This window comes from Lonchura striata, chromosome 3 (genome assembly GCF_046129695.1).
Source record: "Lonchura striata isolate bLonStr1 chromosome 3, bLonStr1.mat, whole genome shotgun sequence".
Taxonomy (NCBI): Eukaryota; Metazoa; Chordata; class Aves; order Passeriformes; family Estrildidae; genus Lonchura; species Lonchura striata.
The window spans coordinates 61,818,774-61,832,326 of NC_134605.1; the positions used below are offsets into that span (position 1 = coordinate 61,818,774).

General features: G+C 40.8%; 2 long non-coding RNA genes across 2 annotated transcripts in view; one reads left to right on the forward strand and one right to left on the reverse strand.

The window, feature by feature from the left end:
- The window catches only part of LOC110479691 (uncharacterized), a 258,058-nt gene that overhangs the window by 88,917 nt on the left and 155,588 nt on the right, over positions 1-13,553 (forward strand). The gene's annotated exons all lie outside the window — the stretch shown is intronic.
- LOC110479692 (uncharacterized) overlaps positions 3,425-13,553 on the reverse strand; it is an 82,951-nt gene continuing 72,822 nt past the window's right edge. The window contains exon 3 of the long non-coding RNA XR_002466974.3: positions 3,425-3,453. This is a non-coding gene — a long non-coding RNA (uncharacterized LOC110479692). The remainder of the gene's footprint in view (positions 3,454-13,553) is intronic.

Sequence of the window (13,553 nt, forward strand, 5' to 3'; positions counted from 1 at the left end):
ATGAGATATAAACCAATCGGTTTATATTCTTATTTTATGTTTTCTTTTTTTTAATTATTATTTTTATTTTAACAAGCTTGGGAGATTTTGTGTCACTCTGCAGACCACTCCAGGATTATTATTTATTTTAAGCAAAACTAATTCCAGTTCAAATATAATATGAAAATAGTAAAAGTTTATAAAGTGTTTTTCCTGCAATGTTTACTTTCTTTCCAACCTAACATTTATAAATAGATTGAGAGAAATGTGGCAAAGCACCAAAGTCATCCACTGAGATATTTAATAAGAAACTATAATGTAAAAGTGGAATAAGGGAGCACTTTTGGAAGTGATGTTTGTTAGTGAATTCTTTTTTGTGGGGGGATATGATGCAATATGTCACGTTGACTCTCTGGAGTCTATGGCATAGTGATCCAAATTTATTCCTGGAGGTACATGTATTGTAGTCAGACTGAATTTATCTATACATTGATGCAGCAAAAGATAGCAAAGTTTGGGTTTCTTCTTTCCTTTCTTTTGTGGCTTTAAAAACCTAGCAACTGAGAATCCATCACATGCTGGAAAGTAATGGAGCTAGTTAGTAAGAAATATAGTTTCTCTATTTTCACATCTATAACTAGACAGTAAGCTCACACTCTTTTTTTTTTTTTTTTTTCTTACCCAAATATTGTATTTTTTCATCTTACTTTCTGGCAAAGAGAGAAGGAAAATTGTGCCTATCCTGTATTGCCTCTTCATTATTACATAGAAACTAATGGAATGTATTTAATGTTCTGCTTGTTTTTCATTAGAAACATGGACATAAATGCTTTGAGAGACTCTGTGTCTTGTTTCCATGGGGTTCTTTCTTGAAAATTCAGTTGCTTATTCTGTGCTACCTTTTCTTCTGTTCAATATCTCACTGCCACCTGTAAACTAACCTGTGCAGCTGACCAGAGTGCCAGTGGGAGCACTAGCAGATAAAGAGGATACATGTGTCTCATGTCCTGCACAGCAGGACTGAGGGAGTTTCACCAAAAGGCTTCCAATGACCGAAGTGACTACAGTGGCCCTGCTCATTTTGAAATGGGTAACCGATCCTCATTCCAGAAAAAAAAAAAAAAAAAAAAAAAAAAAGAAAAAAAAAAGACATTTGGGAACTTCAGATGTTGCAACACTGTGTTGAGTTTGTTTGAATCCTCAGGGGCCAAGTGAATGAAGGTCCTGTTCTACAACAGGTCCCTGGAGACATGGGTCTAACTCTGACTCAGCACTGCAGACCTGATGAAAGCCCTCTTACTGCATTTAGTTGATGAAGACAGGAAGGCTTTGGTGTCCTTTTTGGAAAATGTAGGCATGCACAATTAGAGCTCTATCACCTCTTACTGAACAAGAGGATACACCTTTGTTTCCTGGTGGCGGTGAGGCACTAAGGTGCTCTGGTCTGAGCGCTGCAGGGGCTTAGCTCTAACTGGCAGAGAGCCCTGTTGAAGAGAGGCTGGGATTCTTGCACTTGGAGAGAACTTCGATTGGACTACAGGGAATTTTTACAACAAAAAAGGAATCTCCTGATTCAAGCTTTTCCTTAAATATACTCTAGAGGGAGTCAAATCTAAAAGTTTATTTATCTTTAAAGTATTTCAATTGCAGTTCCTTCTTTTAAAAAGGTTCTGTTTGTTTCCTGTTTATTTATTTTAGACTTATCTATTAATACAGCAATTTTGGTTGAATGTTTGTACTTTTTCAGATCAGGTAGGTGCTAATAATCCTTTAAGAGGCAGTACTCAGAGTGATATATCACTGTCATGGCAATAAATAGCCCTTGAAACCAGCAGTCAGTTTTATCTTTGAAGGAAGCAGGGCCCTAGGAGACAGAAGTAGAAAAGAAAGTGAAAGAGTTTCATATTCCAAAGAAATTGAGGTATTGCTTGTACCAAAGTCAACTTTTCTACCATAATTTCTATGACTTCTGTGTCTGTTGACACCAGGCCTATAACATGAGAACTTCATTGTACAAACGTAATCCTGAAACAGATATCCCATCAATCGTACACTAGTGTCTTGGAGGAAGGCTGCGGCCGTATTCTATTGAAAAAACCAATTCACTTTTAAAATCAACATGCAAACTTAATTTGAATATGCAACTTAGGTTACAGAGATCACTGGACTGTGCTTTATGGAGTTAAACCTGTATCAAAGGGTGAGGGGAGGGAAGACTTTGCCCCTTCAAAAATTATTTTGGGTGACAGTGTCCCATGGAGCAGATCTACCTCTCTTTAACCTCACTTTGTGTGCTTGTGCAGTGTAGCAGCAGACAGGAAATTTTCTGCTTTTATTTAGCTTCCACTGTTACAGCTGCTAAATGTCTCCTGGCTTTCTGACAACAGCAGAAAACAAGCATTTGTCAGAAAACCATGAGTTCAATTTCTTCCCTTAAGAGAAGAGAGCGAGCAATGATCGTGAGGTTCCCCTCTAGAGATTCCTCCACAATCATTGAAGGAATTACACCCAGTGCCTCAAAAAAAAGACTATCTGGTATCTGGAAACCCAGAAACTCCACAAATTCCCTGAGATCTAAACACTCAGCAGAGATAATGAGTGGGAGGGTACAGCCAGCAGTTGAATTTCAACCTGGTTTCACTCATCAATGAGCACAACCTGGTGTAACTCGGCAAGCAGAGCCCTGCTTGTGCTGAACTCTGTGCTGTGAGAGCATCTGTATTTTTTCATGGGGGAAATGAGAAGGATGTGGGGGGTATAGTCATGGAGTTAAAATTGATCTGACCACATATTTGCATATGAACTTTTCTTCTTGACTGCTTTTGTTGTCAGTGGAAAGACACAGGTATTTTATAACTAATTTGTCTTGCGATAGATGTCTAAAAGAGCTGACATGAATAGTGTCTTAAAATATATATGTGCCCAAAGTTAGATGAAATAATGTCCCTTTTGCACTGCTGTGTATAGACAAAGGAATGTATAGAGGCAAGGTCAGGCAACTGATAGGGTATGAGAAAATAAACCCAAGCTCACTGACATTTCTGATTTCCAAAATCATTCTTATTAGTTTTGTTTCACCCAGGCTTGAGAAACTTTTCATCAACCCCTGGAAAGCACTGTTCCCTCCCTTCCTCCTCTTTTGCCTGTGTCTCCTAGGGTGAGGAGAGAGCTTGCCTGTCCTGTGGGAAATCCATGCTCACGTCTCTCTTTGCCATTACATTTGCTATGGACTCTGCAGCAAGAAATTGAAAAGTGCATCTTACCTAATGGTTTGCATCACATGGGCACAGGCTTTTCCAGCCCATCCTCTGCTGCTTACTATCCATGTTCTTCCCAGCTTTCCAGGTCCATGGTAGCACATTGCCCAGGTTGCTCTCACTGTCCAGTTCTCTGCTGAGTAGCTGAGAATCCCTGTCACTGCAGGCTGAAGGACTTCTTTTCCTCTGTGGCAGTCTCCCTGCAGAAAAGTCCTAACTGATTTTGGAAAGAGGAAATAATTGATCAGAAATCACTGGTTACATCAGGGGAGAGACACCATGATACCATGTGCTTGGACAGAGGAGGAACAAGGGTTTAATTTCCACTTCTCCATATTCTAGAAGGTACCTTACTCTACCTTACCCAATCCAACCAAATGCAATCCAATGCCATCCAATGGTTTATATTTGGCCCTAGATAGAAATATTTCAAACTTTCCTGGTAATATCAATGAACACACCATGATTTTCATGAGAAACTTTAGCTTCAGTGAATCCTCTTTTCTTACAAAGCTGCTACATTGAAAAATTTGGTTAAATTCCTCAGCAATATTTTTCCTTTAGTTCTTTCTAACCACAGCATTGAGCCTCCCTTAGGAGCAATGTGGGCCATAGGGCTGGTGGATGAACTATGGCTGTGTTTTTCAAAGAAATCAGATGTATGAAGAGGAAACCAGGGTTAATATGAAACATTGCCCTACACCTCACATTTGCTCAAATAACATATCTATTTTTCTTTCTTTCTTTCTTTCTTTCTTTCTTTCTTTCTTTCTTTCTTTCTTTCTTTCTTTCTTTCTTTCTTTCTTTCTTTCTTTCTTTCTTTCTTTCTTTTTCTTTCTCTCTTTCTCTCTTTCTCTCTTTCTCTCTTTCTCTCTCTCTTTCTCTCTTTCTCTCTTTCTCTCTCTCTTTCTCTCTTTCTCTCTTTCTCTCTTTCTCTCTTTCTCTCTTTCTCTCTTTCTTTCTTTCTTTTCTTTCTTTCTTTCTTTCTTTCTTTCTTTCTTTCTTTCTTTCTTTCTTTCTTTCTTTCTTTCTTTCTTTCTTTTTCTGTCTTTCTCTCCTTCTCTCTTTCTCTCTCTTTCTCTCTCTCTCTTCTTTCTCTCTTTCTCTTTCTTTCTCTCTCTTCCTTATTTTTTTTTCTTCTCATTATTAAAAGAGATGAATAATTTTTCCAAAGTTTATAAAGATGACGTGCAGATCCTGGTGTTACTGTTTATGTGCAGAGATTGGCTGCTGCCCATCAAATTTAAAAAAAAAACCCAGCATCAATAGGACATTATAAAACAATATATCATTCAAATTAGATGACTGGTCATTGCTTTGGCCTCATCCATGCTTTAATAACTAAGTGGAATATTTCACATTTTTCATCTTCAAAGTCCTTTATAAGTGTTTACTTGTTAGTCTTCACAGTGACCTCAAAAAAAATATCACTTTTTTTATCACATCCATGAAGAAAGTAGAGACATAGAGGACCTGATGAAAATCTCATTTTTCTTATGAGTTGCTTCCCAGCAGAACTTCTGTTGTGATAGTGATGGACAAGGCAGCAGCAGCCACCAACATGCAAACACTGCAATCTGCCCTGGGCCATGAACAGAAGATATATATGGTTGTTGAATTAGTAGTGATCAGTCACAGCAGTGTTACAATTATTCCCTCTTATTGGTGGAACTACAGCAGCGGGAATGTTCTATAGAATAAAATCAGTACAGACAGAGCAAAAGAGATTTCCCCACAACCAAGCTTATTAGGTATTGCAACACAATTCTTGTGTAAATACTCCCATTAAGTTCAGCTGGAATTATGAACTTTTAACTCAGGATTCACTGGAAGTCATAGCTAGGTTGTGGAGAGGTGAAAATAATAATAATGCCAGTAATTCAGTTTAAATAGCTTTTCTTGTTTGTTTTTTTTGTGTGTGTGTGTGTGTTTTTTTGTTTGTTTTGTTTTGTTGGTTGTTTTTTTTTTTTTTTTTCCTCAAAGAATTGCTGATCTTGAAAGCCAATGCATCCAAGCCTATTTTTCCTGTGGAGGAGTGTGTTGCAAGCACTCTTACATGGCAATGGGGTCTGCATCCCACAGGGCGTTGGAGGGCTGAAAAGGCAGAGAACATATGGCAAAAATCAGGGCTGTTGAGCAGTTTTTGAAGGACAGTGGATTAGCATTAGCTCCATGAGATGCTAATAAATGATAGAAATGCAATGCTGTCATCACAAGTACTGTGGCCCAGATTTGTACTCTCAGGTGATCCAGACTGCGGAGCTCTCTGCCTCGAGACAAGAATTTCCACATATATTAAAAAAAAATATTAAAACCCCTTTAGGGATAGATAATTAACTTAAAATTAATGAGCGTTCCTCATCTAGATTATTTCTCAGTGATCATCAGTTTCCAACATTCTGCCTTCACCCAGTTTAGTTAAAGAGGTGAAGTCAAACCTATCCAAGTCCTATATAAATATTATTTAATTTCTTTATACTAGCTCATTTGAATTCACTTAACAGCTCTTCTTGACAACTAAAAAGGCATTTTAAAAGAGGTGGAACTACCTTAGTAGTTGGGATTTATGCCAGCTATTAAAACCACAGAGAATGTTGTACTGGGGCAGATTACGTTGCATCTGGCCTCCTGGGGATTCTAGTTCCTGCCTCTGCATTGCCTTTTCCAAATTACTGCCAAAGACAAACATTGCAGTATTCAGGGCTGTTATGTCTCTGCTGCACCAAAAGTTCCCTGGTTCAACTAAACCACTTACACACAGAACCTTAAAAGAAGATCCTGTCTCCTACCCAGGATTAAAGAGTAAAGTTCTCAGGATTTTTGTCCTTGCTTTTCTGGCTCATTACCAAAACCACTGAGGAGCTCTCCTATCCTTTGCAAAATCTCACACAAGCAATTTGTTCCCTGGCAGTCAGTGCCTGTGTGAAAAGGAGTGGCACAAAGACATAGAACTAAACTAAACTCCACTTTCTTCAAGTTGAAGCTGAAGGAAAACTCTGAAGAAACAAAAGCAGGGGGAAAAGCTGAACTCTTGAAAATGCCATTCTTACTTGTGGCATTAACTTTTTGTGGTGGATTTTGGTACAGCTGGGTCCAGAATGAGTATAAGACAGGTATCAGACAGGATTCTGCAATCCCAGCCAGTGTTGGTCAGCATTAACCTCTGCACAGTTTAGGTTAGTGGTGTTCAGTTTTTATGTGGCTGACAGGGTGGCTGTGCTGTGGCTAGAGACACTATGACAAAGGCTTGTCACCCAGCAGTCATCTCATGAGAACAGGGCTCTACTTCTTCCAGTGCCTGCTGGGATCCAGAAGCCAGGTAGCTGCTTTGCTTGAGGATAATCCCCAAGCTGAGAAGCTCTGCTGCAGCTGGGTTGGTCCTGCAGGGAGACCACTTGGAGAGCCTCGTGCTGAGCCAAGATGCCAGCAATGCAGTGCTTCGGGCACAAGGTCACATGAAGGCACCAGGAGAAATGAAGGCTTAGCTGAGTCTGGCCCTGTGCTAAAGGTCTCATCTCTTTCCAGATGCCCAGGTACTTATGGGATAAGCGTGTGCAGAGGCAGCTCTGTTTTGGGATGGCTGGCGCTGCCTTACAGAGCCTGAGTTGCCTCTGTGTTCCACATTCACTCATTTCTGCCTCCCTGTGTTATCTGAGCTTCACTGAGGATCCCCGCTCTCCTCATCCTCCACTCCAGACAGCACAGGGTTAACTGAATTTGATGAGCTGACTGACACTAAATCTTAGTTTTCTCCTGCAAAAACAGGCTGCCGGGAAGGCTTTGGTAGAGATTGTTCTGACTATGAAAAGAGGTGTCTATCTGTAGACTAAGAATAAAAGTGCCACCCTAAAATGAAAACCCCAGAAAAGACCAAGAAAACAGGAGAAATATATCAATTTAATGATGGCCCAGACTGTCTAGGTGGCAGCCTGCTGGGGCAAGCACCCTCGATTAATGGAATAACCTCTCACCCCTGGAAACTAGTTTAAATCTTGCCTTAGGGTAATAAAGCAAAATTGCATCTGATGGTGTCAAATTAGTCCCTAGTGGAGTTTTCTGTACATCACAAATTCACCACAAATTTTTGTGGTTTGTCATGACTGGCAGAATCTATTGGGAAGAAGTTTAGGATGAGAATAGCCCAGGTTTTTTAGACTGGAAGTCAAGAGTCTTTTTGCAAATGGCTTTAACACTATCAGCCCTTCACTGTCAGAACAAAGCCTCAGATTCACCCCCACTCCTCAAAGCAAGGGAAACAAATAGAGGAACTGCCATCTCATGACAGACTTGAACCATTATTCTCTCTCAGTTTTAGGGCCAAGGTGGTTTGTCAGAGACAGATCTGGCCTATTCCAGATCAACATCAATGTCTCATTTGTGAAGATATTTGGGCTTTCCATCAGTCTATAAGAGAGAAAAAGAATATAATCATATGCTAGGGTTTAAAACAATCAAACCTTCTAAAAAACAGTGGACTTGGCATAAATAAACTGTAGATTCTCTTGAAATGTGACCATTTCACACATACTGCACTGTGTGAAATGGCAGCTGGGAGCCTCTCTATGTCTGCAGGTGTTCATCTGCTTCAGACACAGGCACATCTCTGTGTCTCACACTTTCTCTGTACACACAGAATTTAGGATAAACAACTCAAAAAGCCTATCCTGTGCATTAGAATTTTGAACAAATTTTCTCTAAAGAAATAAGAAGACCTTTTTTAAAGGCTTCAAAGGAGATCTACAAGGGCAGGGAAACAAATAAAAAAAAAAAAAAAAGAATGCAGAGCAGCAGCAGGAAGGTGGTGTCTGGAGTCATTCTCATAGCTAATGGGATGTCACATCTCTCTTCTCTTGGTTCTGGTACCTGAGCAAAACCACCTTTGATGGAGCTGCTCAACAGTGAACTGGAGAATTTAGTGAAAATGGAAGTCACTTCATTCAACAGTGTAATTTGAGAAAAAAGACATTTTCTCTGACTGCTGTGAGAAAGAGACAGTGTGCTGGCCCACAGGGTGTTGGAGTAATAACAATACCTGCTGATGCAGTCTGGTGTTACCATACAGTGAAAATATCACAGCCCTGTTTGTGCTATTGCTGGATGTCCTTACTGCCAGTCACAGCACTTGTCAAACAGCTGCTTTCCAAATTTATTTGCTTTGCTCATATCCTGTTGAAAATCCTTAATAATGGTGTTGAATTGGATATAAACATGTGCTTAATGTCTTTGACCATGAAACTTAAGCACTTTGCAAAGATTAGTGGAAATAAGCCACAGTAACCTGAGTTTTCTTTCAAACAACAGGAGGAAATGCTACACCTGTTTTTATGAACAATCTCACTTGACAAAACAGAATTTAGAAACACTGAGCTACCCTGTCATGCTGGTAATTTTGGCTGAACTCCCACAGGATAGAGATAGCAGTGCCCTGGTGAAAGCCTGGTGCTTCTCTGAGCCCATGATGGGGATAGTCAGGAAGATGGCTGCCAGTGAGCCTGCAAGTGGGAATGGGCTAGAAGCTCTGGAAGTTAGGGTCATATCTGGGGGTGCTGGAGCATGAGAACAGCACCAAATCCAGCCCTTGACTTGTGTGCACAGGAGGGCAGTTTCATGGATATCTCTGATGGTGTGGCTAACTCCGAGAGCTCTGTTTTGCTGTGTTTTTTCTGCCCATCCTTCTTCCCTAGCCTGCCAGGATGCCCTGCTGCATCATTTTGTGGAGATGTCTCATCACTATACCTACTACAGGGAGTTGCCACTGAATAATGCAAATTAATAGCATAGTGGAAGACATAAATTAGAACTTTTTTCCAATATATGCACGTGTAATGTCATTTTCTACATAACTAAGAAACATTCAAATAAGATAAACCTTAGAAGTTCTATCTGAACAGAAGAATTCCTGTGTCCATTCCTACCTGTTCTCACTTTTAGCATCTCCCTTTGAATGATTATATCACAATTTTGCATAAAGCTTTCCTCTAGCATAGTCTGTTGTATTGCAGATCCCTATCTAGCTCTCTAATATGAGCAAGTGCTAACACTTAAATCTATTTTCTGGTGGAAGCAAGTAGCTGGATCAAGCTTTGAATGAAGCAAACTTTTGTAGCTCTAAAGGCCATCTACAAAGCTGAGTTAAGGAGTGCATTAAGATGAAATACTCAGGCTCAAGTCATGGAATCACAGAATTACAGAATAACTTGGGTTGGAAAGGACCTTTAAAGGTTATCTAGACTATCCCCTCTGCAATTAACATGGACACGTGCAACCAGGTTAAGTTTCCTCAGGGCTCCATCCCCATTCCTGGCCTTGGAGGTTTCCAGGATGAGGTATCTATCACCTCTATGCATCACAGAATCTTTTAGGTTGGAAAAGACCTCTAGATCATCAAGTCCAGCCTTTGACTGATTACCACCCTGTCAGCTAGACCATGGCACTAAGTGCTATGTCCAGTCATTTCTTGAACAGTTCCAGGGATTGTGACTTCACTACCTCTTTGGGCAGTACATTCCAATGTTTAACAACCATTTCTGTGAATAAATTCTTCTTGATGTCCAACCTGAACTTTCTCTAGTGTCTTCTGAGCAACCTGAACCTTGCCTTCTCCTCTGGGCAACCTGTGCCAATGCCTCACCTCTCTCATAATAAAAAAAGTTATCTTTATATCTTCTCTAAATATACCCATTTTTTAGTTTAAACCCATTTCTCCGTGTCCTGTTGCAACAGGCCCTGCTAAGAAGTTTGTATCCATCTTTCTTATAAGCTGTTTTCAAATACTGAAAAGCTGTAGTCTTCTTTTCTCCAGGCTGAATAATCCCAACTCTATCAGCCTCCTTTCATGGGAGAAGTGCTCCAGCCCTTTGATCATCTTCATGGCTCCTCTTTGGATCTTTTTCAAGAGGTCTGTGTCTTTCCTGTGCTGAGGGCTCCAAAGCTGGACAACGTACTCCAAGTGGGGTCTCACCAGAGCAGAGTAGGAAGGCTGAATCACCTCCCTTGATCTGCTGGGCAAACTGCTTCAGATGCAGCCCAGGATACAGTTAGCCTTTTTGTGCTGCCAGCTCACATTGCCAGATCACATCCAGCTTTTTGTTCACCAGTATTCCCAAGTCCTTCTTAGCAAGGTTGCTCTCAATTCATTCTATGCCCAGCTTGTGTTTCTGTTTTGGATTGCTTCAACTCAAGTGCAGCACCTGGAACTTGGCTTAGTGCAGCACCAAGCAGCTCCGAGGGGCCCATCCTTGGGCTTGTCCAGGTCCCTCTGGATGGCATTCTGTCCTTCAGACATGTCAGTCACATCACTCAGCTTGATGTAGTCTCAAACTTGGTGAGGGTGCACTCAATCCCACTGCCTATGTCATTGATGAAGATATTAAACAGTACTGGTCCCAGTATGAGTCCCCAAGGGACACCACTGGACCCTGGAGAAAGAACTGTACCTTGGTTTGTACCTCACCCTTCTCCTTGACAACTGTTACCAGTTTGTCAGTCTTGTGCATCCAGGGGGTATGCTTTCTTTCATCTTCCTTTTCTGGTTAACATATATGTAGCAGCCCTTGTTATTCCTTGCATCCCTTTCCAAGTTCAATCCCAGCTGCACCTTGGCCTTCCTGCCTCCATCCCTGCATAATCGAGCAGCATCCCTCTGTGTACCCCAGGGTGCCTGTCCCTGTTTCCCCTGCTTGCTTATCTTCCTTTATTTTGGACAACAGGTCTCTACTCAGCCATACCAGTCCCTTGCCATTCTTGCCCAATTTCTTGTGTTTGGGGATTGAGAGCTCTTGCACTCTTGCCCCGTAGTAGACAGCCACAAGATTTCCTTTGTTGCCTCGGTCTCTGTCTCTCACCCATAAATTTTCAGACTGCTGCTCTTCAGAGGCAGCTCTTCACACTCTATCCATTTCTGGATGTAGAGCGCAACCCATTTGCCCCTCCTTCCTCTCCTGTCCTTCCTGAACAGCCTGTAGCTATCAAAAGCTGCATTCCAGTCACAGGATTCATCCCACCAAGTTTCAGTGATAGCAATCAGGTCATCACTTTCTAGTTGCACATTGGCTTTCATATTCTCCTCTTTGTCCTAACTTGGTACTGGAAAGGTGAGGAAAGAAAAGACTAAGAGTAGGAATATATTCAAATTGTTTAAAAAATAAGCCTCTTTTCTAAAGTACTCTCTCAGTTCCTGTTTTTTGTAAAAACTAAAATAATCCCCAGAGTGATTGTTTTAGAATCAAAGCCTCCTGTCCTGTTTGCCACTTTTTAGGAGTAAAGTTAACTTGGAATTTTACTTCAGCTCAATATCATCTTTCATATAAGAAAAAGAGCAAATGATTCTCAGCACGTGCAGAGATTAATAGAGACATGTTCATTCCCTGTCACACATAACCTACCCCAATATATTTAAATAATACTTTAATCAAAAAATACTGGTAGAGGGAAAGGTCACGGGATGTGATGTACAATGGGTAGCTGAGGATAACTGAGATGATGTCATGGGCAAGATCTGACAGCAGAGGAAGGATACAGATCTACACTTTCATTAGTCATGGTTTCTGTACAAATCCGTGCAGAATCTTTTCCTTAAAAAAAATACATCCCTTAACTATTTTAATCTAAACCAGCACTGTTAGCTAGTAAAAACAGTGAGGTCTCATCTTTTTGCTGTCTACTCACTAACAGCTTAAATTAGACTTAGAAAATTCTTTCTTCTATGGATGTCTGGGGCATAAATAACACCATATGTTCAGCAGTAGTTTAAATAAAATATCATTCTTACCTTAACAATGACACTGCAATTTAGGAGCCATGGCTGTAATCACAATGCAAACACTGAAGTATTCTGCCTAATCTTTATAAAATACTGTTTCTTGCTGCCCTTAAACTGCATTTTAAATATAGCATTATATTTGTAAGGGGAAAACCCCGTGATCTTCTAGATTTGTGCTGCTGATATATACAAATCAGTAAATTTAAATGTCATGAGGAACAATCCACAGAGTAAAAAACTTTTCCCTAAGAACATATGTACCTCACTGGCCTCAGGAAATATTTGAAGAGTGAACACATATTTCATCAAGATTTTTGAAATCCCAGGGGTGAGGGAGGAATGAAAACATGACAGACTAATTTAAAATGGCAGGTATTGCACTTTTCCTGTTCAACACTGGAAATCAGATGCCTAATATTAACAGAAGTAATTGTTTTCATTACTCCTATTAAATAGGCTAACACCTGCCATCGCCCAGATTTCTGAAAGGGGTTGAATTTTTTCCCTCTGCAGAGGTGCTCATATTGCCCTGGCTGGGGGCAAATGCCATTACTTCATAGAGTGATATCTATTTTATCTTCCCAAAAGACTGTACCTGGAAGAGTCTGTTCTGTGAAGAGGGAAAATTAAACTCTCACTGCTGGACCAGAAGCAAAGGCAGCAGCCTCTGAATCCAGCAGGGCCAGACATTTTGTCTGGGGAGGGTGGGAGGCAGCTGCCCTGCTGCCTGTTCATCCCGAGGATGACCCCTGCTGCAGCCTGGCTGCTGGAGGTAGTGGAGGTCAGGATGCTCAACACTGCACCATGGGGATCTGCTTTCCCCTTGGCTCTTCTGCTAGCCCACAGCTTGACTTTGAGAAAGTCATTCACCTCCCAGGTTTCCCTCTGCCCTTTAGATGGCAAGGAGCCATTTAGATTGCTCATTTTCCTATTCAGGGCTGAACAATGTTTAAACCCATTTCCATAAATAAAAGTGGACACAAGTTGAAATTGATGACAGGCAGTTGAATTCCTTCTTTTCCTCAGTACCCTTCACTGCCTTCTTCAGCCACTTGCCTGCTCATCGGACCCATTTTACTTCCAAAGTTCTAGAATGACACTTTAAACATTTAATTCCTGCAATTGAGGTATCATTTTCAATGTTAGATATAACCACCTCTCTCTTTTCTCCCACACTCTAGTAAAGCAGAGTTTATACAGAGATAAGCTTTTTAACCTTCTGACTATATGCAAAAGCGATTTGGGTAGTCTGACATAAAGCCTGATTCCAGGGAATTTTTGCAGTTGTTGCTTTTGTCATAGTCTCTCAGCACAGGCAGGTAGGCATACAGGATGGTGATGAGAAATTTTCTATCAACCCTAAATCACAGGATTTTCAAAGACATTGCATGTGTTTTTCAGGCTACTGCATGAAATATTCCCTTGAGAGCCCAGAGGGCTTGGATTTACTGCTACTGGCACAGGGTGTGTGTTGCACTCTGACTAGATGAGTTTTGCCTATAAATCACATTCAAGTTACCTACTTTTGCCTTTGCAGCAGAGGAATGGGAAGCCTG